The sequence below is a fragment of a genome, unplaced genomic scaffold (assembly GCF_019419815.1).
Source record: "Pyrus x bretschneideri cultivar Hongxiangsu unplaced genomic scaffold, Pyrus_bretschneideri_v1 Contig31, whole genome shotgun sequence".
Classification (NCBI taxonomy): Eukaryota; Viridiplantae; Streptophyta; class Magnoliopsida; order Rosales; family Rosaceae; genus Pyrus; species Pyrus x bretschneideri.
Window position 1 is genome coordinate 3421475 of NW_025999624.1, and position 13308 is coordinate 3434782.

Here is a 13308-nt window from a genome sequence, read left to right on the forward strand (position 1 = left end):
ATATCTGGAAACACCACATGTATGGCAAACATCAAAACCACTGTTATGTTTCCAATACAGCTGCAATCATTTTCACATGCATGGATCTTTTGGTGAGGCAACATGAAAATTTTTAGCAGTCCCTTTGTACTCATCACCTTCTTCGGTAAAGAATGACCATTTGGGAGTATATGTTTGAAAAGCTGAAGATTAGCTTGCACTGCACTTTTGATGCTACCCATATAAGCACTTGTTTTGAAATACTCTTATTAGGAAATCCATTTTCTTCATAGCACAACCCAGATATAATTCTGTGTTGGCGTCTTGCACCATGGCTTCAAACTTACGTGGATATGCAGGTATTGGAGCTTCCTGACCGCTGTGATTATTAATAGGCATGCCACCCATTACACTAGGACCTGAGAAAATAACTTCAAGCAAGGGGCCTAGTTCACAATGAGGAGTATTAACAGCAGTAATTTGTTGTGCAGCTTGGCTACTTGGAAGAGGGTCACCAAATGTCTCTCCATGCCATACCTATGAGCCTTCCAAGTATGAACGGTTCATACCTTCAACAATTAGATGCGCTTCGACTTCATTGTTACTTAAACAAAATCTATTCAAGCATTTAGCACATGGACATTTGATGTTGCCATCATGAGAAGAAACTTGCAATGAGTTTGAGATAAATTTTGCTAGCCCTGTTCTGTAATCCTTTATAAACGGATTCAAAGTGGCCCAACTTTTGTCCATCATGATTGAATATAATCAATAGTTTCTAGAATTAGACAATAAGATACCTAATGATTAAGAAGTCAAGTAAAATATGTAACTGAAACAAATTAAGTAAATATAGTATGCGAATAAAGAGGAAAAAATTTACAAACGCAACTACAAGGGAGAGTTTATATTGTACGTATGAATCATTTGTAAAAGGAAAACAAAAATTCAATCGATTTTTTGAGTGACATTGTATGTATGAGTCTTGCAATAGATTTTAGGGTGCTGAGGATAGTAACAAGTTCATATAATTCACCAGAAGAAGGAAAAAAAAAAGTTCATATACTCAATACTGTCGGTCGGACAATCATTAATATAATGAAGCTTAAAAACTGGGGAACAGAAGGGGCAAGAAACTAGGAAGCCGATAAAGAAATTCTTTAGCTGAAACCTAAAACATGAGTAATTGGAGAATCAAACAATTAATAAGCATGATGCGAATATGCCATGTAAATTTAATGAAGTTTGACCTTACGCGTATTGTTTGTCAAAGTTTTGCACACTCCTAAAGCAAATCCCGAACACACAAAAAATAAAAAGAAACACTCAAGTTTATACCAAGAAGAAAATTTACAGAAAATTGGTCTTTATTGCTTTGGTTTCTCAATAAAAAAAGGTAGAGGTAATAAGTATGTCTTGTATACAGCATTTGTAAAGTATTTGTAGGAATTTTAATCGTGTTTCCTTCCAAATTCGTCTCTATGTATAAAGGTTTTAGTGTTCCACTCTAGAATGGTTAAACAACCATTCAAAACCTCACATCTCTTGATTTGCACCATTTGATTAAAAGGCACAACTTCAAGAAAAATATATCTACCCATTTGAATTCAATCTCAAACTTCCAAAACAGTTGACGACAAAATGATCAAGTCCTACCCTCCTAATGTAATGTATAGAAGGTGAGCGAGTTAGCATCTTACTTGATTGAAGAAAGACAGAGCTCTTTAGCAAAGACGTGTCAAAAACTCCCTGTGATTATTGAATGTTAATCCATCACTCTTGGAGAGCGGTGCAAAAGCTCTAATGAGGGGAATCTCCTATTTATATCTATTGACGAGACAAAATGAATGCACATAGGTAAACAACAAGGAGTTGTCCAATAGAGGTCATGTCCACTAATAATAACATTGTTTTGAAGCATTAGACCACATAACGAAGCATGGAATCTAGCTTAACTATTAGTTTTCATGCAGTGGTAGTAGGTATAAGCTAAAAATCATACCAAAACTTAAAAACACACAAAATAACATATGCAAGTTCGTTTATAGCCTTGTTAATGTAAGCTAGACTTTCTCTACGTAAGTCCTTTATTGTGTTTACAGTGTTTACAAAACATAAGAACAAAATGAAATATCCTTATAGCATAAGCTTAACCAAGAGTGGAACTTTACATACATATTTCTATTTATATCCCTTTTCTTTCAATTTCTACAAGCTTAAAGGATACTAGTTTGTAAAAAAAAAACTTCCAAGAACACCTAAATTTTCAAATTCCACCTACCTTCTTGCGACATTCTTAGTCATTCACAAAACAAGAAAAAAAAAACACCTAAATTATCAAATTCCAAAACCTAGTTGCGATTTGCCTAACTCATGCTTTCGTGGAAACGGTAATGGAATTCTTATATTTATGTAATAAGAAACGAACACCTAGCTTTTATCTGCAAAAACAATTATAAGCTTAAACCCTGTATGGTTTCCAATTTGATCCAACTTGAACAGATAGAAGAAGCACTTCAAACCCAACTTCTAAAAACTCCCAAGAATCGAAGACTTAATAAATAAATTGAAAATTTTGATATAAAAATTTTTGAATATTAAATATAAGAAACACAAAATTACCTGTTTTTACTCCCCAAAATCAATTCAATGTCTTGCAGCCCCAAATTGATTGTACGAAACCCAACTGGAAATAAATAATGAACCGAGGAGCTTAATCTGTTGAGAAATTGAAAGGCCAAGGTTTGAGGAGCTTAATCTTCCGCTGCCCAAGGTCACCGCCAACTAAATGAGGCCGTTCACCGTCTTAGCCGCTACACCCTGTCTGCATTTTTTCGAGTGCGACTGGTTTGCCGAATCGCCCGACTTCATCACTAATGCAATAATGGCCGAGAGATGCGATTAGGGTCCAAGGCTCTGTCCTTCCTATGGGTTTTGACCTCTGTCTCCCTTTTGTAATTCACTTGCATCTGTAGGTTCTCTTCCAGCAGACGAGTCTTCTCCCGTTGCAATATATATCTGTAGACATCGAAATTTCAGTGAAATAAATGTTAACCAATGCATTAAAATTACAACCTTTATTCATTTTACCTACATCACACACTCATTTCACCAACAAACTCCACTCATCTCTCCTACAACTTCCACTTACTTCACCAACATCACACACTTACGTCTTTTCCATCAAGGGATAAAGGGGGAGAAAGAAGACAAATTGACATCACACCAAAACCTTGAAGCTTTGAAACTCTAAAGCTCTCAAGCAAATCCCGAAGGATCAAGAAAGCCCTCTTCTTTCTTCGTCAAATCCTCCTTCAAGATCAAGCCCCGACGGCCCTTGAAGAAAGTGTTCATCGTTCATCATCCGTTCATCCTAAGATCAAGCCCCAACGGCCCTTTGGATCAACAACATCAACAAATCCACACACCCGTTCTTCAAGATCAAGCCCAAAAGCCCTTGAAGATCCGTTCATCAACCGTTCATCCTAAGATTAAGCCCCGACGACCCTTTGGATCAACAACATCAATAAATCCGCATAACTGTTCATCCTTAGACCAAGCCTCAATGGCCCTTTAGATCAACAGCCCATCCGCATATCTACATTTTACGAAGATAGAATAAGAGGATCAAATTGTAAAAGAGATTGTAACCCCAAAATCAATAAAAAAAATATATTTTGTACACGTGTTCTTGTTTTAGGAATTTTTGTGTTTACAAATTTGGCACGCCCAGTGGGACAACCTCTACCTCTCATCTCTTTCTCCGTTAAGGAATCCAAACACCTCAAAATCCATGGCATCAAGCAAGGGACAAGCCATTCTAGCAATCACCAAGGGAAAGATCTTGAGCACTTCCAGTGCGAACGGACAATACATTGGCTCCACAACCGCTCCTCAACATGCCGCTTCAAAGTTGGTGCCACTAAGGGAGCAAGGGGAGCATCAAATGTGTGAGTCCATCATCAACCTAACCTCATTGGGGCACCGAAGCATGTTGCTGAGGCGTACAAGATAACATCCTAAAACGGCCAACGGGGTTCTTCGTCAGCACCCTGGATATCTGAAGGAAAGTTGTGTCTATTGGTTGCACAAGTCATGACTATCGGCGTTTCCTCCATTGAAGAACAACTAGCTCAACTAAGTAAAGCAATTGCAAGGCTCACAAGGACAGCAGAGGAGAAAGACTTGCAAATCATCGCACTCATCAATCGATTGGAGGCGCAGCATGACAAAAAAGTTGACCGCGACCCAAAGGTTGATCCATTAAAGAGATAAGCCAACAAAGAAGAGAAACCTCTTGTGGAGAAAGTCGAGGAGAAGCCAGACCAAGCAACGTCACTCATAGGCTCTCTTTCCATACAACATATCCAGGACATGATTGCATTGCTGTGCTCAAAGCCAGGACATGATTGCCAACACCGTCAGAACACAGGTGAGAGACACTTCGCAAGATGCACTGTTATACTCAAAGCCATACATCAAGAGGGTTGATAGCTTACGGATGCCGACGGGTTATCAGTCGCCAATATTCATACAGTTCGATAGAAAGGGAAACCCAAAGCAACATGTCGCCCATTTCATTGAAACTTGCAACAATGCTGGGACGGAGGGAGACTACCTCGTCAACCAGTTTATGCGCTCGCTAAAAGGTAACACCTTTGACTGGTACACTGACCTTGAGCCCGAGTCTATCAACAGTTGGAATCAGCTAGAAAAGGAATTCCTCAATCGCTTCTACAGCACTAGTCGCACTGTGAGCATGCTGGACCTGACTAGTACGAAACAATGGAATGATGAACCTCTCGTCGACTACATCAATAGATGGCGTTCATTAAGTCTGGATTGCAAAGATCGACTTTCTGAAACCTCAGCCATTAAGATGTGCATTCAAGGCATGCAGTGGAGACTACACTACATCCTTCAAGGCATCAAACCATAAACCTTTGAGGAGTTAACCACCCGCGCCCATGATATGGAGTTAAGCATTGCCCTTCATGGGAAGAAAGAACCGATTGCCGACTACAAGAATGACAAAATTTTGGGGCCAAAGGCAAATAAGGCTACGTGGAAACCTACCAAGGAAGTAATGACAATCAACACAGCTCCAGTCAAAATCTCTACACGAGGCAAGGCGATTCAAATCGAAGCTTTTCATGGGCAAGAGATGCGTAGACGCATTTTGAAGGAACTTGAGGAGAAGACTTATCCATTCCCCGACTCTGATGTGGTTGCCATGTTGAAAGACTTGCTTAACAAAAAGATGATCGACCTACCTGAGTGCAAACGGCCGGAAAAGATGAACCGCATTGACAATCCAAGGTACTGTAAATTCCACCACTTCATCAGTCATCATGAAGCTGGCTCAAAAAGGAATCATCGAGCTAGATCTTAACGATATGGTGAAGTCAAACTATACCACCGTCACTTCTGGCTCTTTTGACTCAAAATCTTCACCTTAACCGCTGGGTTCATGCTCCAAAACCATGTTAGTCAAGTCAAGTGAAGTTGAAGGACAGACTTATGTTACTCCAAAGAAAATGCACAAGAAGCATATGTGTCCTCCACAAGTTCACCAATCGGAAAGGGGGCAAAGCCGCTATCGTCAACCTCCAAAGCTACATGAAAGTGTTGAGGATGATAAAATTATGACACGAAGATCGTCCAATGCCATCACGATGCGCGATTTCTTCCCCAAAAACATTTTCAATCACTCGGTCAAGACTCTTTGCTATAAAGATTGTAAGGAATGCCTCTCCAAGATCGTTTGACAAATTCACAAAGTTCCTCGTTCACACGAGCCTAAAAGGCGACAACCAAATGCTCCTAGCATGCATGAGTTGAAACTGTAAACGGGACCAAGACGTTCTTTGCTTGCACGAGTTGAAATTGCAAACGGCACCAAACGCTCCTTGCCTGCACGAGCTGAAACTGCAAATGGCACAAAGACTTTCCTTGCTGGCACTAAGACACTTCTTGCCTGCACGAGTTGAAACTGCAAACAGCTGTAGACATCGAAATTTCAGTAAAAAAAAAAAAAAAACAAATGTTCACCAATGCATTAAAGTTTTGACGTGTCAAGGCATACATGGCATACGCCACGTGTTGTACAAATTGTACACATGGCGTGTGACTCAACAAAATAGGAAGAAATACCCTTGAAGGATTAAACAAGTTTTTCTTCTCATTTTGGGCAATGACAAGGCAAGTACATTTCAATCCATTGAGGATCAAAACAAGTTTTTCTTCTCATGTTGGGCAATGACAAGGCAAGCACACTTCAATCCATTACGGATCAAAGCAAGTTTTTCTCATTTGGGCAATGACAAAGCATACACATTTCAAGTTTAAAATGGTGTTAAGTGGGAAATTAGGCCATAAGTTAGACCACTTCAAGTTTAAAATGGTATTAAGTGGGAAATTAGGCCATAAGTTACACCACTTCAATTTCAATATTGCATTAAGTGGGAAAATTAGGCAATGGTGCTTGGAAAGGAAAAAAATATTTTTGTGGTGGTGATTCATTCTCAAAGCCTATAAATAGGCTTCTCCATCAAGGTATCAAGCATCAAGGAATTCATCATTCATCATCCGTTCATCCTAAGCTCAAGCCCCAACGGCCCTTGAAGATCCGCTTATCCATCAACCTTCAAGATCAAGCCCAAAAGCCCTTGAAGAAATCCACACAACCATTATTCAAGAATCAAGCCCCGACGGCCCTTGAAGAAAGTGTTCATCCGTTCATCCTAAGATCAAGCCCCAACGGCCCTTTGGATCAACGACCTCAACAAACCCATACACTCATTCTTCAAGATCAAGCCCAACGCCCCTTGAAGATCCATTCATCAACTGTTCATCCTAAGATCAAGCCCCAACGGCCCTTTGGATTAACAACCTCAACAAACCCATACACCCATTCTTCAAGATCAAGCCCAAAATCCCTTGAAGAAAACCAACTGTTCATTCAAGATCAAGCGTCGATGGCCCTTGAAGAAAACCAACCGTTCTTCAAGATCAAGCCCAAAAACCCTTGAAGATCCGCTCATCCATCAACATTCAAGATCAAGCCTTGAAGGTCCTTGAAGAAACTTCCATCAACCTTCAAGAACAAAGCCACGAAGGCCCTTAAAGAAACTTACAACCGTTCATCCAAGATCAAGCCTCGACGGCCCTTGGATCAACAAATCTACATCTTACGGAGATCGAATCAGAGGACCAAATTTGAGAGAGATCGTAACCCCAAAATCATTAAACACAAAATATTATTTTGTACACGTTATTCTTGTTTCTTGTTTCAAGGAACTTTCGTGTTCACAAATTTGGCACGCCCAGTGGGACATCTCTACCTCTCATCTCTATCCTCAAATCATCGAAAAACGCAAATGGCATCAAGAAAGGATCAAGCTGTTCCTGCAATCAAAGCAAAGAACAAGAACATCATCGCCGCAAGTGGTGATATTTCGGGCACCATAACCCGAAGTAAGGCAAGAGCTCTTTTTGCCGCGGCTTCCGCCCCTGCATTAACTCTGTCAAAGGAACAAGAGCACTTGAGGCACGAGCCTGTGATCACCCTAGCCTTGCTAAGGGCATCAAGAGGGGAAAGCCTGAGGAAATACTCAGAGTCCCTACTCTCCGACGCTGATTCGAGCGGCAGTACAACCATGCAAGTCATGACCACTGGAGTAACTTCAATCGAGGAGCAGCTAGCTCAGATGAATGAAGCAATCGCAAAGCTCACACGGACTGTAGAGGAGAAAAACTTGCAAACCGCCGGACTCATCAACCGTCTGGAGGCACAGCATGGTGTCAAAATGAAACCAAGCTCTCTTCCAACTAAGAAGACTGAAGAAGGCTTTAACCCAAATGCCTACGAACCCATGTCAAAGGCTAGGCATGACTTTGCTTCCTCTTCAAATCTTGGAAAGAAGGTTTCAAACACCGTCAATGACAAAGAACGTAACCTCACCAAAACTCAAAAGAAGTTGAAGGAGCATGGTTACGGAGTTGACAACAACAAAGCCGGACTTGGCTTCACACCAAATGCACCCGTGAAGATTTCAAGCAAAGTGAAGAAATCTAGCGCTCAACACATCAGCGTGAGCATTGAACAAGACCAAAAAGAGCCTAAACCCGCCCCTCGGACGTCGGTCTTCGATAGGATGAGCCATTCAAGCTCCAGAATTTCAGCGCTTAATCGCATTGGTAGTCAAGGCCGAACCTCTGTCTTCAAGAGGCTTAGCGCGCCAACATCCCAAAGCTCTGTTTTTGAAAGGTTGTTAAAGCCTAAGAAACAAAGCAACACAGCTATCTCTCCTCTGCGACGATCAGCTTCGGAAAGATTTGAAGATAATGAGAAGCCTTTTGGAAAGAGGAAGATAACACCAAAGGAAGAAAAGTTCGATGAGTTAGCAGAAAAATGCGACGTTCGAAGCTTGATTCCTTCAAGGATGAAGCGCCAAGCAATCCTAGAGGTCGAAACAAAAGGACCACTGAAGGTAGGGAGGCGCATCATCGTCCACACTGGCAAATCTTCATGCCAACAAACCCAAGAGGACGGCACTGAAGATGAAATCCCTAAGAAAGATGTCACTTCTGGCTCTTTCGACTCAAAGTCTTCACCTCGACTGTTGGGGGCATGCTCCAAGTCAAGTGAAATTGAAGGATGGACTCATGTCGCTTCGAAGAAACTGCACTAGAAACATATGTCTTCTCCACAAGTGCACCAATCAGAAAGGGAGGAAAGCAGCTTTCGCCAACCTCCAAAGCAATGTGAAAATGTTGAAGATAAGAAAATTTCAACACAAAGATCGTTCATGCGGGATCTTTTCTTCCTCGAAGACTTATTCAATTTCTCGACCAAGGCTCCTTGCTATGAAGATTGTGAGGAATGCCTTTCGAAGATCACTTCGAAGAAATTGGACAAGCAGCAACCATCTTGTCCACAAGTTTATCAGTCGAAAAGGGGGCAAAACAGCTCTTGTCAACCTCCAGAACAATGTGAAAGTGTTGGAGATAATGAAATTTCGACACAAAGATCGTCCATCCCCATCACAATGTGCGACCTCTTCCCAAAAGACTTCTTCAATTACTCGGTCAAGGCTTCTTCCTATGAAGATTGCGAGGAACGCCTCTCCCAGATCGCTTGACAAATCCACAACAACAACCAAAGCTCCTCGTTCGCACGAGCCTAAAAGGCGATAACCGAAGCTCCTCGTTCGCACGAGCCTAAAAGGCGACAACCAAAGCTCCTCGTTCGCACGAGCCTAAAAGGCGACAACCAAACGCTCCTTGCCTGCACGAGCTGAAACTGCAAACGGCACCAAACGCTCCTTGCCTGCATGAGCTGAAACTGCAAACGGCACCACACGCTCCTAGCCCGCAAAAGCATAAACTGTGTACGGCAAAATCATCATCAAAACCATCACTCATTTGAACTACGTCATGACTTGATCCCTCCTCAACCAAGGGTACGTAGGCAACTTGAAACTTCAAAACTTCAAGTACAGTCACATCATCAAAATAAAAAATAAAAAATAAAAAAAAAGGGAAATAACACATCTTGGTGATGTATATGTTTTATCTGTATTTAGCACAATACACTGAATAAAATAAAGCATGTTCATTGATCTCCGAGAAATTACAAGTGTGTACAAAAAAAAAAAAAAAAAAAAAAAAAAAAAGATGAAGCTTCCACAAAGGATGTGTACGTGAAGCCCCACTACGCGGCAACACTCTCGGAGCAGGAGGCATCGGAGCAGAAGGCATCGGAGCAAGAGGCATCGGAGATAGAGCATTCGAGGCCTCAATACTTGGCGGAACGCTGGATGACCCAGGAAAAAGGTGCCTCTGGAAGAAAGACGCAAGCCTTTGACGGTCACTTTGCATTCGACCTTGAGATTCTTGCATCTCATCAAGCTTCCTCTTCATGCCCGACGAATAGTTATTTGCAAGCACATGCAAACTTCTATTCTCATACTTAAGCTATTTAATCTCCTGCTTAAGATCTTCCACCTCTGCCATCAATGATTCCACTTGACGAGACCGAGCAAGCAGGCGTTGGCCCATGTTGGACACAGAGCTCGCACACTGAACACTGAGAGCGAAGGACTCTTGAACGGCCAACTCATCGGACCGTCCTGAAAGCAGCCTACTATCTTTTGGTGTGAGGAGGTTCCTAGCTACTATTGTAGCTGTTGTTGCATTCTGCATCACTGAGTCTTGACCTGTAAGAGGACCGTTAGAAGATAAGAAAGATGGGCACCATATATTACCTTGACGCGGCGCAACCGGATCACTGCTGAGACTCAATTCTAAGCTAAGGTTCGATGGGTTAGCCATTTTTCAAAGGTGTTAAAAGAGATGGGTGGATGGAGTTAAAACTCAAAAGGCCGGAGATGATTTTCAGGAATGAGCAACCTTCAAAGTGTGCATGTTAGAGGTGATCAATACCTCTATAAAAAGGAAGAGGCGCTTGCTCAGAAATCGAAGAGGCGCTTGCTCAGAAATCAAAGAGGCGTTGGTTTAGAAATCGAAGGGCCGCTTATTCAAAAGTGAAGAGACATCGCTCTGCAAAACTCAAAAGCTGGATTTTCCGGCGTAAGTTGGCGACGCTTTCTCGGCTTTTCAGAGCACGGGTGCCACTTTGTCAAAAGATCACGTGGAGGTCATCATCGCAGCTACACATCTTTAGCCGACAAGCGCGAAGTTCGGTGGCGCTTTCTCTGCTTTTCAGAAAACGCGTGCAGCTTTGTCAAAAGAGGCGCTCGTTCAGAAATCGAAGAGGCGTCGTTCAGAAATCAAAGAGGCGTATTCAAAGATCGAAGAGTCGTCACTATTTCAAAAAGCCGGATTTGCGGGATCAAAAACGTTTGTCGACAAGGGTAAAAAAACAGTACCACCACTTGCTATTGGGAAATCCCTATATATGTCGACCTTCATCTTTTATGGCAAGGCAGACCTGCAAACAAAAAAAAAAAAAAAAAATGCCCAACTCTTCCTCACCTCCGAGAGTACACTCCCAGCAAAGCATCTCAAAATGCTCAGTTTTCTTCCTCTCCGGGAATGCCTTTGCAAACAAATGACACCAAGGCAAAAGTATCTCATATCATCAAGGGCGAAAGCAAAGGTATCTCATATCATGCTTTTCCCCTATCTTTTCCTTTGCCCTTGTTCTCACCTGCCAAGACAAGGACAGAGAAAGCAATATGTCGGAACCTCCACTCAAACTTGCGCTGCCACCAAGAAGTGATGGTCCATTCAAATGCAAGGTTTGCATTCAACTCCTGCATCAGGAACAAATACTACAAGAGAAGATGCTAAACCTGCATAAGGAAATACCACTTCTGCAAAGGGGAGCAAGTAAGGCAAGTGAAAATGATACATTGAAGCATGTGGAGACAAGCTACAACTGCATATGCTGAGCTATCCTCTAACCCTCTTCAATACGAATTGGAGAGATTGAACAAAGAAACAGAAAAAAGGAGTAAGCTCAGACCTTCGGAGGAGACCAAAAGAATCCTGCTGCCCAGTTCAAGAGTAGCACAAAGGAAAATCAACGAGTGGAGGAGACCAAAAGAATCCTGCACCCAGTTCAAGAGTAAGCCTGCGGAAAATCAACGATTGGAGGAAACCAGAAAATCTTCCAGTCGAACTCAAGATCAAGCCTCAATGGCCCTTGAAGAAATTTCCAGCCCAATTCAAGATCAAGCCTCGACGGCCCTTGGGTTGACATCTACATTAAGGGACTTCAAAACGCATCTTCTACACGTGTCAAGCACATGTCTACGACGCGCCTTGAAGTGGGGGCATTTGTAGACATCGAAATTTCAGTAAAAAAAAAAAAAAAAACAAATGTTCACCAATGCATTAAAGTTTTGACGTGTCAAGGCATACATGGCATACGCCACGTGTTGTACAAATTGTACACATGGCGTGTGACTCAACAAAATAGGAAGAAATACCCTTGAAGGATTAAACAAGTTTTTCTTCTCATTTTGGGCAATGACAAGGCAAGTACATTTCAATCCATTGAGGATCAAAACAAGTTTTTCTTCTCATGTTGGGCAATGACAAGGCAAGCACACTTCAATCCATTACGGATCAAAGCAAGTTTTTCTCATTTGGGCAATGACAAAGCATACACATTTCAAGTTTAAAATGGTGTTAAGTGGGAAATTAGGCCATAAGTTACACCACTTCAAGTTTAAAATGGTATTAAGTGGGAAATTAGGCCATAAGTTACACCACTTCAAGTTTAAAATGGTGTTAAGTGGGAAATTAGGCCATAAGTTACACCACTTCAAGTTTAAAATGGTATTAAGTGGGAAATTAGGCCATAAGTTACACCACTTCAATTTCAATATTGCATTAAGTGGGAAAATTAGGCAATGGTGCTTGGAAAGGAAAAAAATATTTTGTGGTGGTGATTCATTCTCAAAGCCTATAAATAGGCTTCTCCATCAAGGTATCAAGCATCAACCAATTCACAAATACATTTCTCCACACACCAAAACCTTGAAGCCTTAGAGTTCTAAAGCTCTCAAGAAAATCCCGAAGGATCAAGAAAGCACTCTTCGTTCTTCGTCAAATCCTCCTTCAAGATCAAGCCCCAACGGCCCTTGAAGAACTTCCACCAACTCAAGATCAAGCCCCGACGGCCCTTGAAGAAAGTGTTCATCCGTTCATCCTAAGCATAAGCCCCCAACGGCCCTTTGGATCAACAACCTCAACAAATCCACACATCCAATCGTTCTTCAAGATTAAGCCCCAATGGCCCTTGAAGATCCGCTTATCCATCAACCTTCAAGATCAAGCCCAAAAGCCCTTGAAGAAATCCACACAACCATTATTCAAGAATCAAGCCCCGACGGCCCTTGAAGAAAGTGTTCATCCGTTCATCCTAAGCACAAGCCCCAACGGCCCTTTGGATCAACAACCTCAACAAACCCATACACCTATTCTTCAAGATCAAGCCCAATGCCCCTTGAAGATCCATTCATCAACTGTTCATCCTTAGATCAAGCCCCAACGGCCCTTTGGATCAACAACCTCAACAAATCCACACATCCAATCGTTCTTCAAGATTAAGCCCAAAAGCCCTTGAAGATCCGCTCATCCATCAACCTTCAAGATCAAGCCCAAAAGCCCTTGAAGAAATCCACCCAACCATTATTCAAGATTAAGCCCCAACGGCCCTTGAAGAAAGCGTTCATCATTCATCATCCGTTCATCCTAAGCTCAAGCCCCAACGGCCCTTGAAGATCCGCTTATCCATCAACCTTCAAGATCAAGCCCAAAAGCCCATGAAGAAATCCACACAACCATTATTCAAGA